The sequence below is a fragment of the Aegilops tauschii genome, chromosome 5, assembly GCF_002575655.3.
Source record: "Aegilops tauschii subsp. strangulata cultivar AL8/78 chromosome 5, Aet v6.0, whole genome shotgun sequence".
NCBI classification, from domain to species: domain Eukaryota; kingdom Viridiplantae; phylum Streptophyta; class Magnoliopsida; order Poales; family Poaceae; genus Aegilops; species Aegilops tauschii.
The window spans coordinates 74,813,966-74,826,691 of NC_053039.3; the positions used below are offsets into that span (position 1 = coordinate 74,813,966).

General features: G+C 46.9%; 26 non-coding genes across 26 annotated transcripts; all 26 read left to right on the plus strand.

Annotated features, from left to right (window-relative positions):
- The first annotated feature begins 346 nt into the window (after positions 1-346).
- On the plus strand, positions 347-465 carry LOC141024013 (5S ribosomal RNA). The gene has a single exon (XR_012185611.1). It is a non-coding gene; the product is annotated as a 5S ribosomal RNA (ribosomal RNA).
- Positions 466-836: 371 nt separating this feature from the next.
- On the plus strand, positions 837-955 carry LOC141023622 (5S ribosomal RNA). Its single transcript, XR_012185222.1, has one exon. It is a non-coding gene; the product is annotated as a 5S ribosomal RNA (ribosomal RNA).
- Positions 956-1,328: 373 nt separating this feature from the next.
- On the plus strand, positions 1,329-1,447 carry LOC141023555 (5S ribosomal RNA). Its single transcript, XR_012185154.1, has one exon. It is a non-coding gene; the product is annotated as a 5S ribosomal RNA (ribosomal RNA).
- A 371-nt stretch (positions 1,448-1,818) lies between these two features.
- Positions 1,819-1,937, plus strand: LOC141025061 (5S ribosomal RNA). The gene has a single exon (XR_012186558.1). It is a non-coding gene; the product is annotated as a 5S ribosomal RNA (ribosomal RNA).
- A 373-nt stretch (positions 1,938-2,310) lies between these two features.
- On the plus strand, positions 2,311-2,429 carry LOC141024111 (5S ribosomal RNA). Its single transcript, XR_012185709.1, has one exon. It is a non-coding gene; the product is annotated as a 5S ribosomal RNA (ribosomal RNA).
- Positions 2,430-2,797: 368 nt separating this feature from the next.
- Positions 2,798-2,916, plus strand: LOC141023691 (5S ribosomal RNA). The gene has a single exon (XR_012185290.1). It is a non-coding gene; the product is annotated as a 5S ribosomal RNA (ribosomal RNA).
- Positions 2,917-3,287: 371 nt separating this feature from the next.
- LOC141023623 (5S ribosomal RNA) lies at positions 3,288-3,406 on the plus strand. Its single transcript, XR_012185223.1, has one exon. It is a non-coding gene; the product is annotated as a 5S ribosomal RNA (ribosomal RNA).
- Positions 3,407-3,779: 373 nt separating this feature from the next.
- Positions 3,780-3,898, plus strand: LOC141023556 (5S ribosomal RNA). Its single transcript, XR_012185155.1, has one exon. It is a non-coding gene; the product is annotated as a 5S ribosomal RNA (ribosomal RNA).
- Positions 3,899-4,269: 371 nt separating this feature from the next.
- Positions 4,270-4,388, plus strand: LOC141025072 (5S ribosomal RNA). Its single transcript, XR_012186569.1, has one exon. It is a non-coding gene; the product is annotated as a 5S ribosomal RNA (ribosomal RNA).
- A 374-nt stretch (positions 4,389-4,762) lies between these two features.
- Positions 4,763-4,881, plus strand: LOC141024113 (5S ribosomal RNA). The gene has a single exon (XR_012185710.1). It is a non-coding gene; the product is annotated as a 5S ribosomal RNA (ribosomal RNA).
- Positions 4,882-5,249: 368 nt separating this feature from the next.
- On the plus strand, positions 5,250-5,368 carry LOC141023702 (5S ribosomal RNA). Its single transcript, XR_012185301.1, has one exon. It is a non-coding gene; the product is annotated as a 5S ribosomal RNA (ribosomal RNA).
- A 371-nt stretch (positions 5,369-5,739) lies between these two features.
- Positions 5,740-5,858, plus strand: LOC141023806 (5S ribosomal RNA). Its single transcript, XR_012185404.1, has one exon. It is a non-coding gene; the product is annotated as a 5S ribosomal RNA (ribosomal RNA).
- A 373-nt stretch (positions 5,859-6,231) lies between these two features.
- LOC141024282 (5S ribosomal RNA) lies at positions 6,232-6,350 on the plus strand. The gene has a single exon (XR_012185879.1). It is a non-coding gene; the product is annotated as a 5S ribosomal RNA (ribosomal RNA).
- Positions 6,351-6,723: 373 nt separating this feature from the next.
- LOC141024293 (5S ribosomal RNA) lies at positions 6,724-6,842 on the plus strand. Its single transcript, XR_012185890.1, has one exon. It is a non-coding gene; the product is annotated as a 5S ribosomal RNA (ribosomal RNA).
- A 373-nt stretch (positions 6,843-7,215) lies between these two features.
- On the plus strand, positions 7,216-7,334 carry LOC141023834 (5S ribosomal RNA). The gene has a single exon (XR_012185430.1). It is a non-coding gene; the product is annotated as a 5S ribosomal RNA (ribosomal RNA).
- A 371-nt stretch (positions 7,335-7,705) lies between these two features.
- Positions 7,706-7,824, plus strand: LOC141025240 (5S ribosomal RNA). Its single transcript, XR_012186738.1, has one exon. It is a non-coding gene; the product is annotated as a 5S ribosomal RNA (ribosomal RNA).
- A 372-nt stretch (positions 7,825-8,196) lies between these two features.
- On the plus strand, positions 8,197-8,315 carry LOC141023673 (5S ribosomal RNA). Its single transcript, XR_012185272.1, has one exon. It is a non-coding gene; the product is annotated as a 5S ribosomal RNA (ribosomal RNA).
- Positions 8,316-8,684: 369 nt separating this feature from the next.
- LOC141024114 (5S ribosomal RNA) lies at positions 8,685-8,803 on the plus strand. Its single transcript, XR_012185711.1, has one exon. It is a non-coding gene; the product is annotated as a 5S ribosomal RNA (ribosomal RNA).
- Positions 8,804-9,169: 366 nt separating this feature from the next.
- LOC141023616 (5S ribosomal RNA) lies at positions 9,170-9,288 on the plus strand. Its single transcript, XR_012185216.1, has one exon. It is a non-coding gene; the product is annotated as a 5S ribosomal RNA (ribosomal RNA).
- Positions 9,289-9,660: 372 nt separating this feature from the next.
- LOC141023674 (5S ribosomal RNA) lies at positions 9,661-9,779 on the plus strand. The gene has a single exon (XR_012185273.1). It is a non-coding gene; the product is annotated as a 5S ribosomal RNA (ribosomal RNA).
- A 369-nt stretch (positions 9,780-10,148) lies between these two features.
- On the plus strand, positions 10,149-10,267 carry LOC141024115 (5S ribosomal RNA). Its single transcript, XR_012185712.1, has one exon. It is a non-coding gene; the product is annotated as a 5S ribosomal RNA (ribosomal RNA).
- A 368-nt stretch (positions 10,268-10,635) lies between these two features.
- LOC141023783 (5S ribosomal RNA) lies at positions 10,636-10,754 on the plus strand. The gene has a single exon (XR_012185381.1). It is a non-coding gene; the product is annotated as a 5S ribosomal RNA (ribosomal RNA).
- Positions 10,755-11,129: 375 nt separating this feature from the next.
- On the plus strand, positions 11,130-11,248 carry LOC141023789 (5S ribosomal RNA). Its single transcript, XR_012185387.1, has one exon. It is a non-coding gene; the product is annotated as a 5S ribosomal RNA (ribosomal RNA).
- Positions 11,249-11,620: 372 nt separating this feature from the next.
- LOC141024252 (5S ribosomal RNA) lies at positions 11,621-11,739 on the plus strand. Its single transcript, XR_012185850.1, has one exon. It is a non-coding gene; the product is annotated as a 5S ribosomal RNA (ribosomal RNA).
- A 367-nt stretch (positions 11,740-12,106) lies between these two features.
- LOC141024452 (5S ribosomal RNA) lies at positions 12,107-12,225 on the plus strand. Its single transcript, XR_012186050.1, has one exon. It is a non-coding gene; the product is annotated as a 5S ribosomal RNA (ribosomal RNA).
- Positions 12,226-12,594: 369 nt separating this feature from the next.
- LOC141024399 (5S ribosomal RNA) lies at positions 12,595-12,713 on the plus strand. The gene has a single exon (XR_012185996.1). It is a non-coding gene; the product is annotated as a 5S ribosomal RNA (ribosomal RNA).
- The last annotated feature ends 13 nt before the right edge of the window (positions 12,714-12,726 follow it).

The following is a 12,726-nucleotide window of genomic DNA, read 5'->3' on the forward strand; positions in this document are numbered from 1 at the left end:
ATGACAAACATATCACATGTGCGCAATATATATTAACCCCGTTATATTATTTTTGACATTTGCGATATGTTTTAGCTCGTTGCTCATTGGTCACGCGTCTAGAGGCGGCTTTGTGGCGCGAGGAGCTCGTTCTGAAAGGGGTAAAAAAATACGTGTTGCTGCGGTATAGAGGGAGGGGTGGAAACCGTGGTAAACTCGTCTCCGTGTTTGAGGGGGGGAGTAAGTAGTATATATAGGGCATTATCCATTATTAGGCAACGGTTGTAATGGTAGTAAGAATGACAATCATCTTTGCTGTGGACCTGGGAGTGGCAAGCATAAGGGACGGAGGCGGGGGTAACATGTAGGATGCGATCATACCAGCACTAAAGCACCGGATCCCATCAGAACTCTGTAGTTAAGCGTGATTGGGCGAGAGTAGTACTAGGATGGGTGACCTCCTGGGAAGTCCTCGTGTTGCATTCCCTTTTTAATTATTTTTTGCGCGTCGTGACAAACATATCGCATGTGCGCGATATATATTAACCCCGTTATATTATTTTTGATATTTGCGATATGTTTTAGCTCGCTGCTCATTGGTCACGCGTCTAGAGGCGGCTTTGTGGCGCGAGGAGCGCGTTCTGAAAGGGGTAAAAAAATACGTGTTGCTGCGGTATAGAGGGAGGGGTGGAAACCGTGGTAAACTCGTCTCCGTGTTTGAGGGGGGGGAGTAAGTAGTATATATAGGGCATTATCCATTATTAGGCAACGGTTGTAATGGTAGTAAGAATGACAATCATCTTTACAGTGGACCTGGGAGTGGCAAGCATAAGGGACGAAGGCGGGGGTAACATGTTGGATGTGATCATACCAGCATTAAAGCATCGGATCCCATCAGAACTCCGAAGTTAAGCGTGCTTGGGCGAGAGTAGTACTAGGATGGGTGACCTCCTGGGAAGTCCTCGTGTTGCATTCCCTTTTTCATTATTTTTTGCGCCTCGTGACAAACATATCGCATGTGCGCGATATATATTAACCCCGTTATATTATTTTTGACATTTGCGATATGTTTTAGCTCGCTGCTCATTGGTCACGCGTCTAGATGCGGTTTTCTGGTGCGAGGAGCGCGTTCTGAAAGGGGTAAAAAAATACGTGTTGCTGCGGTATAGAGGGAGGGGTGGAAACCGTGGTAAACTCGTCTCCGTGTTTGAGGGGGGGGGGAGTAAGTAGTATATATAGGGCATTATCCATTATTAGGCAACGGTTGTAATGGTAGTAAGAATGACAATCATCTTTGCAGTGGACTTGGGAGTGGCAAGCATAAGGGACGAAGGCGGGGGTAACATGTCGGATGCGATCATACCAGCACTAAAGCACCGGATCCCATCAGAACTCCGAAGTTAAGCGTGCTTGGGCGAGAGTAGTACTAGGATGGGTGACCTCCTGGGAAGTCCTCTTGTTGCATTCCCTTTTTAATTATTTTTTGCGCCTCGTGACAAACATATCGCATGTGCGCGATATATATTAACCCCGTTATATTATTTTTGACATTTGCGATATGTTTTAGCTCGCTGCTCATTGGTCACGCGTCTAGATGCGGCTTTCTGGTGCGAGGAGCGCGTTCTGAAAGGGGTAAAAAATACGTGTTGCTGCGGTATAGAGGGAGGGGTGGAAACCGTGGTAAACTCGTCTCCGTGTTTGAGGGGGGGGGAGTAAGTAGTATATATAGGGCATTATCCATTATTAGGCAACGGTTGTAATGGTAGTAAGAATGACAATCATCTTTGCAGTGGACCTGGGAGTGGCAAGCATAAGGGACGAAGGCGGGGGTAACATGTTGGATGCGATCATACCAGCACTAAAGCACCGGATCCCATCAGAACTCCGAAGTTAAGCGTGCTTGGGCGAGAGTAGTACTAGGATGGGTGACCTCCTGGGAAGTCCTCGTGTTGCATTCCCTTTATAATTATTTTTTGCGCCTCATGACAAACATATCACATGTGCGCGATATATATTAACCCCGTTATATTATTTTTGACATTTGCGATATGTTTTAGCTCGTTGCTCATTGGTCACACGTCTAGAGGCGGCTTTGTGGCGCGAGGAGCTCGTTCTGAAAGGGGTAAAAAAATACGTGTTGCTGCGGTATAGAGGGAGGGGTGGAAACCGTGGTAAACTCGTCTCCGTGTTTGAGGGGGGGGGGAGTAAGTAGTATATATAGGGCATTATCCATTATTAGGCAACGGTTGTAATGGTAGTAAGAATGACAATCATCTTTGCTGTGGACCTGGGAGTGGCCAGCATAAGGGACGAAGGCGGGGGAAACATGTTGGATGCGATGATACCAGCACTAAAGCACCGGATCCCATCAAAACTCCGAAGTTAAGCGTGCTTGGGCGAGAGTAGTACAAGGATGGGTGACCTCCTGGGAAGTCCTCGTGTTGCATTCCCTTTTTAATTATTTTTTGCGCCTCATGACAAACATATCACATGTGCGCGATATATATTAACCCCGTTATATTATTTTTGACATTTGCGATATGTTTTAGCTCGCTGCTCATTGGTCACGCGTCTAGAGGCGGCTTTGTGGCGCGAGGAGCGCGTTCTGAAAGGGGAAAAAATACGTGTTGCTGCGGTATAGTGGGAGGGGTGGAAACTGTGGTAAACTCGTCTCCGTGTTTGACGGGGGGAGTAAGTAGTATATATAGGGCATTATCCATTATTAGGCAGCGGTTGTAATGGTAGTAAGAATGACAATCATCTTTACAGTGGACCTGGGAGTGGCAAGCATAAGGGACGAAGGCGGGGGTAACATGTTGGATGCGATCATACCAGCATTAAAGCACCGGATCCCATCAGAACTCCGAAGTTAAGCATGCTTGGGCGAGAGTAGTACTAGGATGGGTGACCTCCTGGGAAGTCCTCGTGTTGCATTCCCTTTTTAATTATTTTTTGCGCGTCGTGACAAACATATCGCATGTGCGCGATATATATTAACCCCGTTATATTATTTTTGATATTTGCGATATGTTTTAGCTCGCTGCTCATTGGTCACGCGTCTAGAGGCGGCTTTGTGGCGCGAGGAGCGCGTTCTGAAAGGGGTAAAAAAATACGTGTTGCTGCGGTATAGAGGGAGGGGTGGAAACCGTGGTAAACTCGTCTCCGTGTTTGAGGGGGGGGAGTAAGTAGTATATATAGGGCATTATCCATTATTAGGCAACGGTTGTAATGGTAGTAAGAATGACAATCATCTTTACAGTGGACCTGGGAGTGGCAAGCATAAGGGACGAAGGCGGGGGTAACATGTTGGATGTGATCATACCAGCATTAAAGCATCGGATCCCATCAGAACTCCGAAGTTAAGCGTGCTTGGGCGAGAGTAGTACTAGGATGGGTGACCTCCTGGGAAGTCCTCGTGTTGCATTCCCTTTTTCATTATTTTTTGCGCCTCGTGACAAACATATCGCATGTGCGCGATATATATTAACCCCGTTATATTATTTTTGACATTTGCGATATGTTTTAGCTCGCTGCTCATTGGTCACGCGTCTAGATGCGGTTTTCTGGTGCGAGGAGCGCGTTCTGAAAGGGGTAAAAAAATACGTGTTGCTGCGGTATAGAGGGAGGGGTGGAAACCGTGGTAAACTCGTCTCCGTGTTTGAGGGGGGGGGGAGTAAGTAGTATATATAGGGCATTATCCATTATTAGGCAACGGTTGTAATGGTAGTAAGAATGACAATCATCTTTGCAGTGGACTTGGGAGTGGCAAGCATAAGGGACGAAGGCGGGGGTAACATGTCGGATGCGATCATACCAGCACTAAAGCACCGGATCCCATCAGAACTCCGAAGTTAAGCGTGCTTGGGCGAGAGTAGTACTAGGATGGGTGACCTCCTGGGAAGTCCTCTTGTTGCATTCCCTTTTTAATTATTTTTTGCGCCTCGTGACAAACATATCGCATGTGCGCGATATATATTAACCCCGTTATATTATTTTTGACATTTGCGATATGTTTTAGCTCGCTGCTCATTGGTCACGCGTCTAGATGCGGCTTTCTGGTGCGAGGAGCGCGTTCTGAAAGGGGTAAAAAATACGTGTTGCTGCGGTATAGAGGGAGGGGTGGAAACCGTGGTAAACTCGTCTCCGTGTTTGAGGGGGGGGGAGTAAGTAGTATATATAGGGCATTATCCATTATTAGGCAACGGTTGTAATGGTAGTAAGAATGACAATCATCTTTGCAGTGGACCTGGGAGTGGCAAGCATAAGGGACGAAGGCGGGGGTAACATGTTGGATGCGATCATACCAGCACTAAAGCACCGGATCCCATCAGAACTCCGAAGTTAAGCGTGCTTGGGCGAGAGTAGTACTAGGATGGGTGACCTCCTGGGAAGTCCTCGTGTTGCATTCCCTTTATAATTATTTTTTGCGCCTCATGACAAACATATCACATGTGCGCGATATATATTAACCCCGTTATATTATTTTTGACATTTGCGATATGTTTTAGCTCGTTGCTCATTGGTCACACGTCTAGAGGCGGCTTTGTGGCGCGAGGAGCTCGTTCTGAAAGGGGTAAAAAAATACGTGTTGCTGCGGTATAGAGGGAGGGGTGGAAACCGTGGTAAACTCGTCTCCGTGTTTGAGGGGGGGGGGGAGTAAGTAGTATATATAGGGCATTATCCATTATTAGGCAACGGTTGTAATGGTAGTAAGAATGACAATCATCTTTGCTGTGGACCTGGGAGTGGCCAGCATAAGGGACGAAGGCGGGGGAAACATGTTGGATGCGATGATACCAGCACTAAAGCACCGGATCCCATCAAAACTCCGAAGTTAAGCGTGCTTGGGCGAGAGTAGTACAAGGATGGGTGACCTCCTGGGAAGTCCTCGTGTTGCATTCCCTTTTTAATTATTTTTTGCGCCTCATGACAAACATATCACATGTGCGCGATATATATTAACCCCGTTATATTATTTTTGACATTTGCGATATGTTTTAGCTCGCTGCTCATTGGTCACGCGTCTAGAGGCGGCTTTGTGGCGCGAGGAGCGCGTTCTGAAAGGGGAAAAAATACGTGTTGCTGCGGTATAGTGGGAGGGGTGGAAACTGTGGTAAACTCGTCTCCGTGTTTGACGGGGGGAGTAAGTAGTATATATAGGGCATTATCCATTATTAGGCAGCGGTTGTAATGGTAGTAAGAATGACAATCATCTTTACAGTGGACCTGGGAGTGGCAAGCATAAGGGACGAAGGCGGGGGTAACATGTTGGATGCGATCATACCAGCATTAAAGCACCGGATCCCATCAGAACTCCGAAGTTAAGCATGCTTGGGCGAGAGTAGTACTAGGATGGGTGACCTCCTGGGAAGTCCTCGTGTTGCATTCCCTTTTTAATTATTTTTTGCGCCTCGTGACAAACATATCGCATGTGCGCGATATATATTAACCCCGTTATATTATTTTTGACATTTGCGATATGTTTTAGCTCGTTGCTCATTGGTCACGCGTCTAGATGCGGCTTTCTGGTGCGAGGAGCGCGTTCTGAAAGGGGTAAAAAAATACGTGTTGCTGCGGTATAGAGGGAGGGGTGGAAACCGTGGTAAACTCGTCTCCGTGTTTGAGGGGGGGGAGTAAGTAGTATATATAGGGCATTATCCATTATTAGGCAACGGTTGTAATGGTAGTAAGAATGACAATAATCTTTGCAGTGGACTTGGGAGTGGCAAGCATAAGGGACGAAGGCGGGGGTAACATGTCGGATGCGATCATACCAGCACTAAAGCACTGGATCCCATCAGAACTCCGAAGTTAAGCGTGCTTGGGCGAGAGTAGTACTAGGATGGGTGACCTCCTGGGAAGTCCTCTTGTTGCATTCCCTTTTTAATTATTTTTTGCGCCTCGTGACAAACATATCGCATGTGCGCGATATATATTAACCCCGTTATATTATTTTTGACATTTGCGATATGTTTTAGCTCGCTGCTCATTGGTCACGCGTCTAGATGCGGCTTTCTGGTGCGAGGAGCGCGTTCTGAAAGGGGTAAAAAATACGTGTTGCTGCGGTATAGAGGGAGGGGTGGAAACCGTGGTAAACTCGTCTCCGTGTTTGAGGGGGGGGGGGAGTAAGTAGTATATATAGGGCATTATCCATTATTAGGCAACGGTTGTAATGGTAGTAAGAATGACAATCATCTTTACAGTGGACCTGGGAGTGGCAAGCATAAGGGACGAAAGCGGGGGTAACATGTTGGATGCGATCATACCAGCATTAAAGCACCGGATCCCATCAGAACTCCGAAGTTAAGCGTGCTTGGGCGAGAGTAGTACTAGGATGGGTGACCTCCTGGGAAGTCCTCGTGTTGCATTCCCTTTTTATAATTATTTTTTGCGCCTCGTGACAAACATATCGCATGTGCGCGATATATATTAACCCCGTTATATTATTTTTGACATTTGCGATATGTTTTAGCTCGTTGCTCATTGGTCACGCGTCTAGATGCGGCTTTCTGGTGCGAGGAGCGCGTTCTGAAAGGAGTAAAAAAATACGTGTTGCTGCGGTATAGAGGGAGGGGTGGAAACCGTGGTAAACTCGTCTCCGTGTTTGAGGGGGGGGAGTAAGTAGTATATATAGGGCATTATCCATTATTAGGCAACGGTTGTAATGGTAGTAAGAATGACAATAATCTTTGCAGTGGACTTGGGAGTGGCAAGCATAAGGGACGAAGGCGGGGGTAACATGTCGGATGCGATCATACCAGCATTAAAGCACCGGATCCCATCAGAACTCCGAAGTTAAGCGTGCTTGGGCGAGAGTAGTACTAGGATGGGTGACCTCCTGGGAAGTCCTCGTGTTGCATTCCCTTTTTATAATTATTTTTTGCGCCTCGTGACAAACATATCGCATGTGCGCGATATATATTAACCCCGTTATATTATTTTTGACATTTGCGATATGTTTTAGCTCGTTGCTCATTGGTCACGCGTCTAGATGCGGCTTTCTGGTGCGAGGAGCGCGTTCTGAAAGGAGTAAAAAAATACGTGTTGCTGCGGTATAGAGGGAGGGGTGGAAACCGTGGTAAACTCGTCTCCGTGTTTGAGGGGGGGGAGTAAGTAGTATATATAGGGCATTATCCATTATTAGGCAACGGTTGTAATGGTAGTAAGAATGACAATAATCTTTGCAGTGGACTTGGGAGTGGCAAGCATAAGGGACGAAGGCGGGGGTAACATGTCGGATGCGATCATACCAGCACTAAAGCACCGGATCCCATCAGAACTCCGAAGTCAAGCGTGCTTGGGCGAGAGTAGTACTAGGATGGGTGACCTCCTGGGAAGTCCTCTTGTTGCATTCCCTTTTTAATTATTTTTTGCGCCTCGTGACAAACATATCGCATGTGCGCGATATATATTAACCCCGTTATATTATTTTTGACATTTGCGATATGTTTTAGCTCGCTGCTCATTGGTCACGCGTCTAGATGCGGCTTTCTGGTGCGAGGAGCGCGTTCTGAAAGGGGTAAAAAATACGTGTTGCTGCGGTATAGAGGGAGGGGTGGAAACCGTGGTAAACTCGTCTCCGTGTTTGAGGGGGGGGGAGTAAGTAGTATATATAGGGCATTATCCATTATTAGGCAACGGTTGTAATGGTAGTAAGAATGACAATCATCTTTGCAGTGGACCTGGGAGTGGCAAGCATAAGGGACGAAGGCGGGGGTAACATGTTGGATGCGATCATACCAGCACTAAAGCACCGGATCCCATCAAAACTCCGAAGTTAAGCGTGCTTGGGCGAGAGTAGTACTAGGATGGGTGACCTCCTGGGAAGTCCTCGTGTTGCATTCCCTTTTTATAATTATTTTTTGCGCCTCATGACAAACATATCACATGTGCGCGATATATATTAACCCCGTTATATTATTTTTGACATTTGCGATATGTTTTAGCTCGTTGCTCATTGGTCACGTATCTAGAGGCGGCTTTGTGGCGCGAGGAGCTCGTTCTGAAAGGGGTAAAAAAATACGTGTTGCTGCGGTATAGAGGGAGGGGTGGAAACCGTGGTAAACTCGTCTCCGTGTTTGAGGGGGGGAGTAAGTAGTATATATAGGGCATTATCCATTATTAGGCAACGGTTGTAATGGTAGTAAGAATGACAATCATCTTTGCTTTGGACCTGGGAGTGGCAAGCATAAGGGACGAAGGCGGGGGTAACATGTTGGATGCGATCATACCAGCACTAAAGCACCGGATCCCACCAGAACTCCGAAGTTAAGCGTGCTTGGGCGAGAGTAGTACTAGGACGGGTGACCTCCTGGGAAGTCCTCGTGTTGCATTCCCTTTTTAATTATTTTTTGCGCCTCATGACGAACATATCACATGTGCGCGATATATATTAACCCCGTTATATTATTTTTGACATTTGCGATATGTTTTAGCTCGCTGCTCATTGGTCACGCGTCTAGAGGCGGCTTTGTGGCGCGAGGAGCGCGTTCTGAAAGGGGGAAAAATATGTGTTGCTGCGGTATATAGGGAGGGGTGGAAACTGTGGTAAACTCGTCTCCGTGTTTGACGGGGGGGAGTAAGTAGTATATATAGGGCATTATCCATTATTAGGCAACGGTTGTAATAGTAGTAAGAATGATAATCATCTTTGCAGTGGACCTGGGAGTGGCAAGCATAAGGGACGAAGGCGGGGGAAACATGTTGGATGCGATGATACCAGCACTAAAGCACCGGATCCCATCAAAACTCCGAAGTTAAGCGTGCTTGGGCGAGAGTAGTACAAGGATGGGTGACCTCCTGGGAAGTCCTCGTGTTGCATTCCCTTTTTAATTATTTTTTGCGCCTCATGACAAACATATCACATGTGCGCGATATATATTAACCCCGTTATATTATTTTTGACATTTGCGATATGTTTTAGCTCGCTGCTCATTGGTCGTCTAGAGGCGGCTTTGTGGCGCGAGGAGCGCGTTCTGAAAGGGGAAAAAATACGTGTTGCTGCGGTATAGAGGGAGGGTTGGAAACTGTGGTAAACTCGTCTCCGTGTTTGACGGGGGGGGAGTAAGTAGTATATATAGGGCATTATCCATTATTAGGCAACGGTTGTAATGGTAGTAAGAATGACAATCATCTTTGCAGTGGACCTGGGAGTGGCAAGCATAAGGGACGAAGGCGGGGGTAACATGTTGGATGCGATCATACCAGCACTAAAGCACCGGATCCCATCAGAACTTCGAAGTTAAGCGTGCTTGGGCGAGAGTAGTACTAGGATGGGTGATCTCCTGGGAAGTCCTCGTGTTGCATTCCCTTTTTATAATTATTTTTTGCGCCTCATGACAAACATATCACATGTGCGCGATATATATTAACCCCGTTATATTATTTTTGACATTTGCGATATGTTTTAGCTCGTTGCTCATTGGTCACGTATCTAGAGGCGGCTTTGTGGCGCGAGGAGCTCGTTCTGAAAGGGGTAAAAAAATACGTGTTGCTGCGGTATAGAGGGAGGGGTGGAAACCGTGGTAAACTCGTCTCCGTGTTTGAGGGGGGGAGTAAGTAGTATATATAGGGCATTATCCATTATTAGGCAACGGTTGTAATGGTAGTAAGAATGACAATCATCTTTGCTTTGGACCTGGGAGTGGCAAGCATAAGGGACGAAGGCGGGGGTAACATGTTGGATGCGATCATACCAGCACTAAAGCACCGGATCCCACCAGAACTCCGAAGTTAAGCGTGCTTGGGCGAGAGTAGTACTAGGACGGGTGACCTCCTGGGAAGTCCTCGTGTTGCATTCCCTTTTTAATTATTTTTTGCGCCTCATGACGAACATATCACATGTGCGCGATATATATTAACCCCGTTATATTATTTTTGACATTTGCGATATGTTTTAGCTCGCTGCTCATTGGTCACGCGTCTAGAGGCGGCTTTGTGGCGCGAGGAGCGCGTTCTGAAAGGGGGAAAAATATGTGTTGCTGCGGTATATAGGGAGGGGTGGAAACTGTGGTAAACTCGTCTCCGTGTTTGACGGGGGGGAGTAAGTAGTATATATAGGGCATTATCCATTATTAGGCAACGGTTGTAATAGTAGTAAGAATGATAATCATCTTTGCAGTGGACCTGGGAGTGGCAAGCATAAGGGACGAAGGCGGGGGAAACATGTTGGATGCGATGATACCAGCACTAAAGCACCGGATCCCATCAAAACTCCGAAGTTAAGCGTGCTTGGGCGAGAGTAGTACAAGGATGGGTGACCTCCTGGGAAGTCCTCGTGTTGCATTCCCTTTTTAATTATTTTTTGCGCCTCATGACAAACATATCACATGTGCGCGATATATATTAACCCCGTTATATTATTTTTGACATTTGCGATATGTTTTAGCTCGCTGCTCATTGGTCGTCTAGAGGCGGCTTTGTGGCGCGAGGAGCGCGTTCTGAAAGGGGAAAAAATACGTGTTGCTGCGGTATAGAGGGAGGGTTGGAAACTGTGGTAAACTCGTCTCCGTGTTTGACGGGGGGGGGGAGTAAGTAGTATATATAGGGCATTATCCATTATTAGGCAACGGTTGTAATGGTAGTAAGAATGACAATCATCTTTACAGTGGACCTGGGAGTGGCAAGCATAAGGGACGAAGGCGGGGGTAACATGTTGGATCCGATCATACCAGCACTAAAGCACCGGATCCCATCAGAACTCCGAAGTTAAGCGTGCTTGGGCGAGAGTAGTACTAGGATGGGTGACCTCTTGGGAAGTCCTTGTGTTGCATTCCCTTTTTAATTATTTTTTGCGCCTCGTGACAAACATATCGCATGTGCGCGATATATATTAACCCCGTTATATTATTTTTGACATTTGCGATATGTTTTAGCTCGCTGCTCATTGGTCACGCGTCTAGATGCGGCTTTCTGGTGCGAGGAGCGCGTTCTGAAAGGGGTAAAAAAATACGTGTTGCTGCGGTATAGAGGGAGGGGTGGAAACCGTGGTAAACTCGTCTCCGTGTTTGAGGGGGGGGGGGGAGTAAGTAGTATATATAGGGCATTATCCATTATTAGGCAACGGTTGTAATGGTAGTAAGAATGACAATCATCTTTGAAGTGGACCTGGGAGTGGCAAGCATAAGGGACGAAGGCGGGGGTAACATGTTGGATGCGATCATACCAGCACTAAAGCACCGGATCCCATCAGAACTCCGAAGTTAAGCGTGCTTGGGCGAGAGTAGTACTAGGATGGGTGACCTCCTGGGAAGTCCTCTCGTTGCATTCCCTTTTTAATTTATTTTGCGCCTCGTGACAAACATATCGCATGTGCGCGATATATATTAACCCCGTTATATTATTTTTGACATTTGCGATATGTTTTAGCTCGCTGCTCATTGGTCAGGCGTCTAGAGGCGGCTTTGTGGCGCGAGGAGCGCGTTCTGAAAGGGGTAAAAAAAATACGTGTTGCTGCGGTGTAGAGGGAGGGGCGGAAACCGTGGTAAACTCGTCTCCGTGTTTGAGGGGGGGGGAGTAACTAGTATATATAGGGCATTATCCATTATTAGGCAACGGTTATAATGGTAGTAAGAATGACAATCATCTTTGCAGTGGACCTGGGAGTGGCAAGCACAAGGGACGAAGGCGGGGGTAACATGTCGGATGCGATCATACCAGCACTAAAGCACCGGATCCCATCAGAACTCTGAAGTTAAGCGTGCTTGGGCGAGAGTAGTACTAGGATGGGTGACCTCCTGGGAAGTCCTCATGTTTCATTCCCTTTTTAATTATTTTTTGCGCCTCGTGACAAACATATCGCATGTGCGCGATATATATTAACCCCTTATATTATTTTTGACATTTGCGATATGTTTTAGCTCGCTGCCCATTGGTCACGCGTCCAGAGGTGGCTTTGTGGCGCGAGGAGCGCGTTGTGAAAGGGGTAAAAAATACGTGTTGCTGCGGTATAGAGGGAGGGGTGGAAACCGTGGTAACTCGTCTCCGTGTTTGAGGGGGGGAGTAAGTAGTATATATAGGGCATTATCCATTATTAGGCAACGGTTGTAATGGTAGTAAGAATGACAATCATCTTTGCAGTGGACCTGGGAGTGGCGAGCATAAAGGACGAAGGCGGGGGTAACATGTGGGATGCGATCATAGCAGCACTAAAGCACCGGATCCCATTAGAACTCCGAAGTTAAGCGTGCTTGGGCTAGAGTAGTACTAAGATGGGTGACCTCTTGGGAAGTCATCGTGTTGCATTCCCTTTTTAATTATTTTTTGCGCCTCGTGACAAACATATCGCATGTGCGCGATATATATTAACCCCGTTATATTATTTTTGACATTTGCGATATGTTTTAGCTCGCTGCTCATTGGTCACGCGTCTAGAGGCGGCTTTGTGGCGCGAGGAGCGCGTTCTGAAAGGGGAAAAAATACGTGTTGCTGCGGTATAGAGGGAGGGGTGGAAACTGTGGTAAACTCGTCTCCGTGTTTGACGGGGGGGAGTAAGTAGTATATATAGGGCATTATCCATTATTAGGCAACGGTTGTAATGGTAGTAAGAATGACAATCATCTTTGCAGTGGACCTGGGAGTGGCAAGCATAAGTGACGAAGACGGGGGAAACATGTTGGATGCGATGATACCAGCACTAAAGCACCGGATCCCATCAAAACTCCGAAGTTAAGCCTGCTTGGGCGAGAGTAGTACAAGGATGGGTGACCTCCTGGGAAGTCCTCGTGTTGCATTCCCTTTTTAATTATT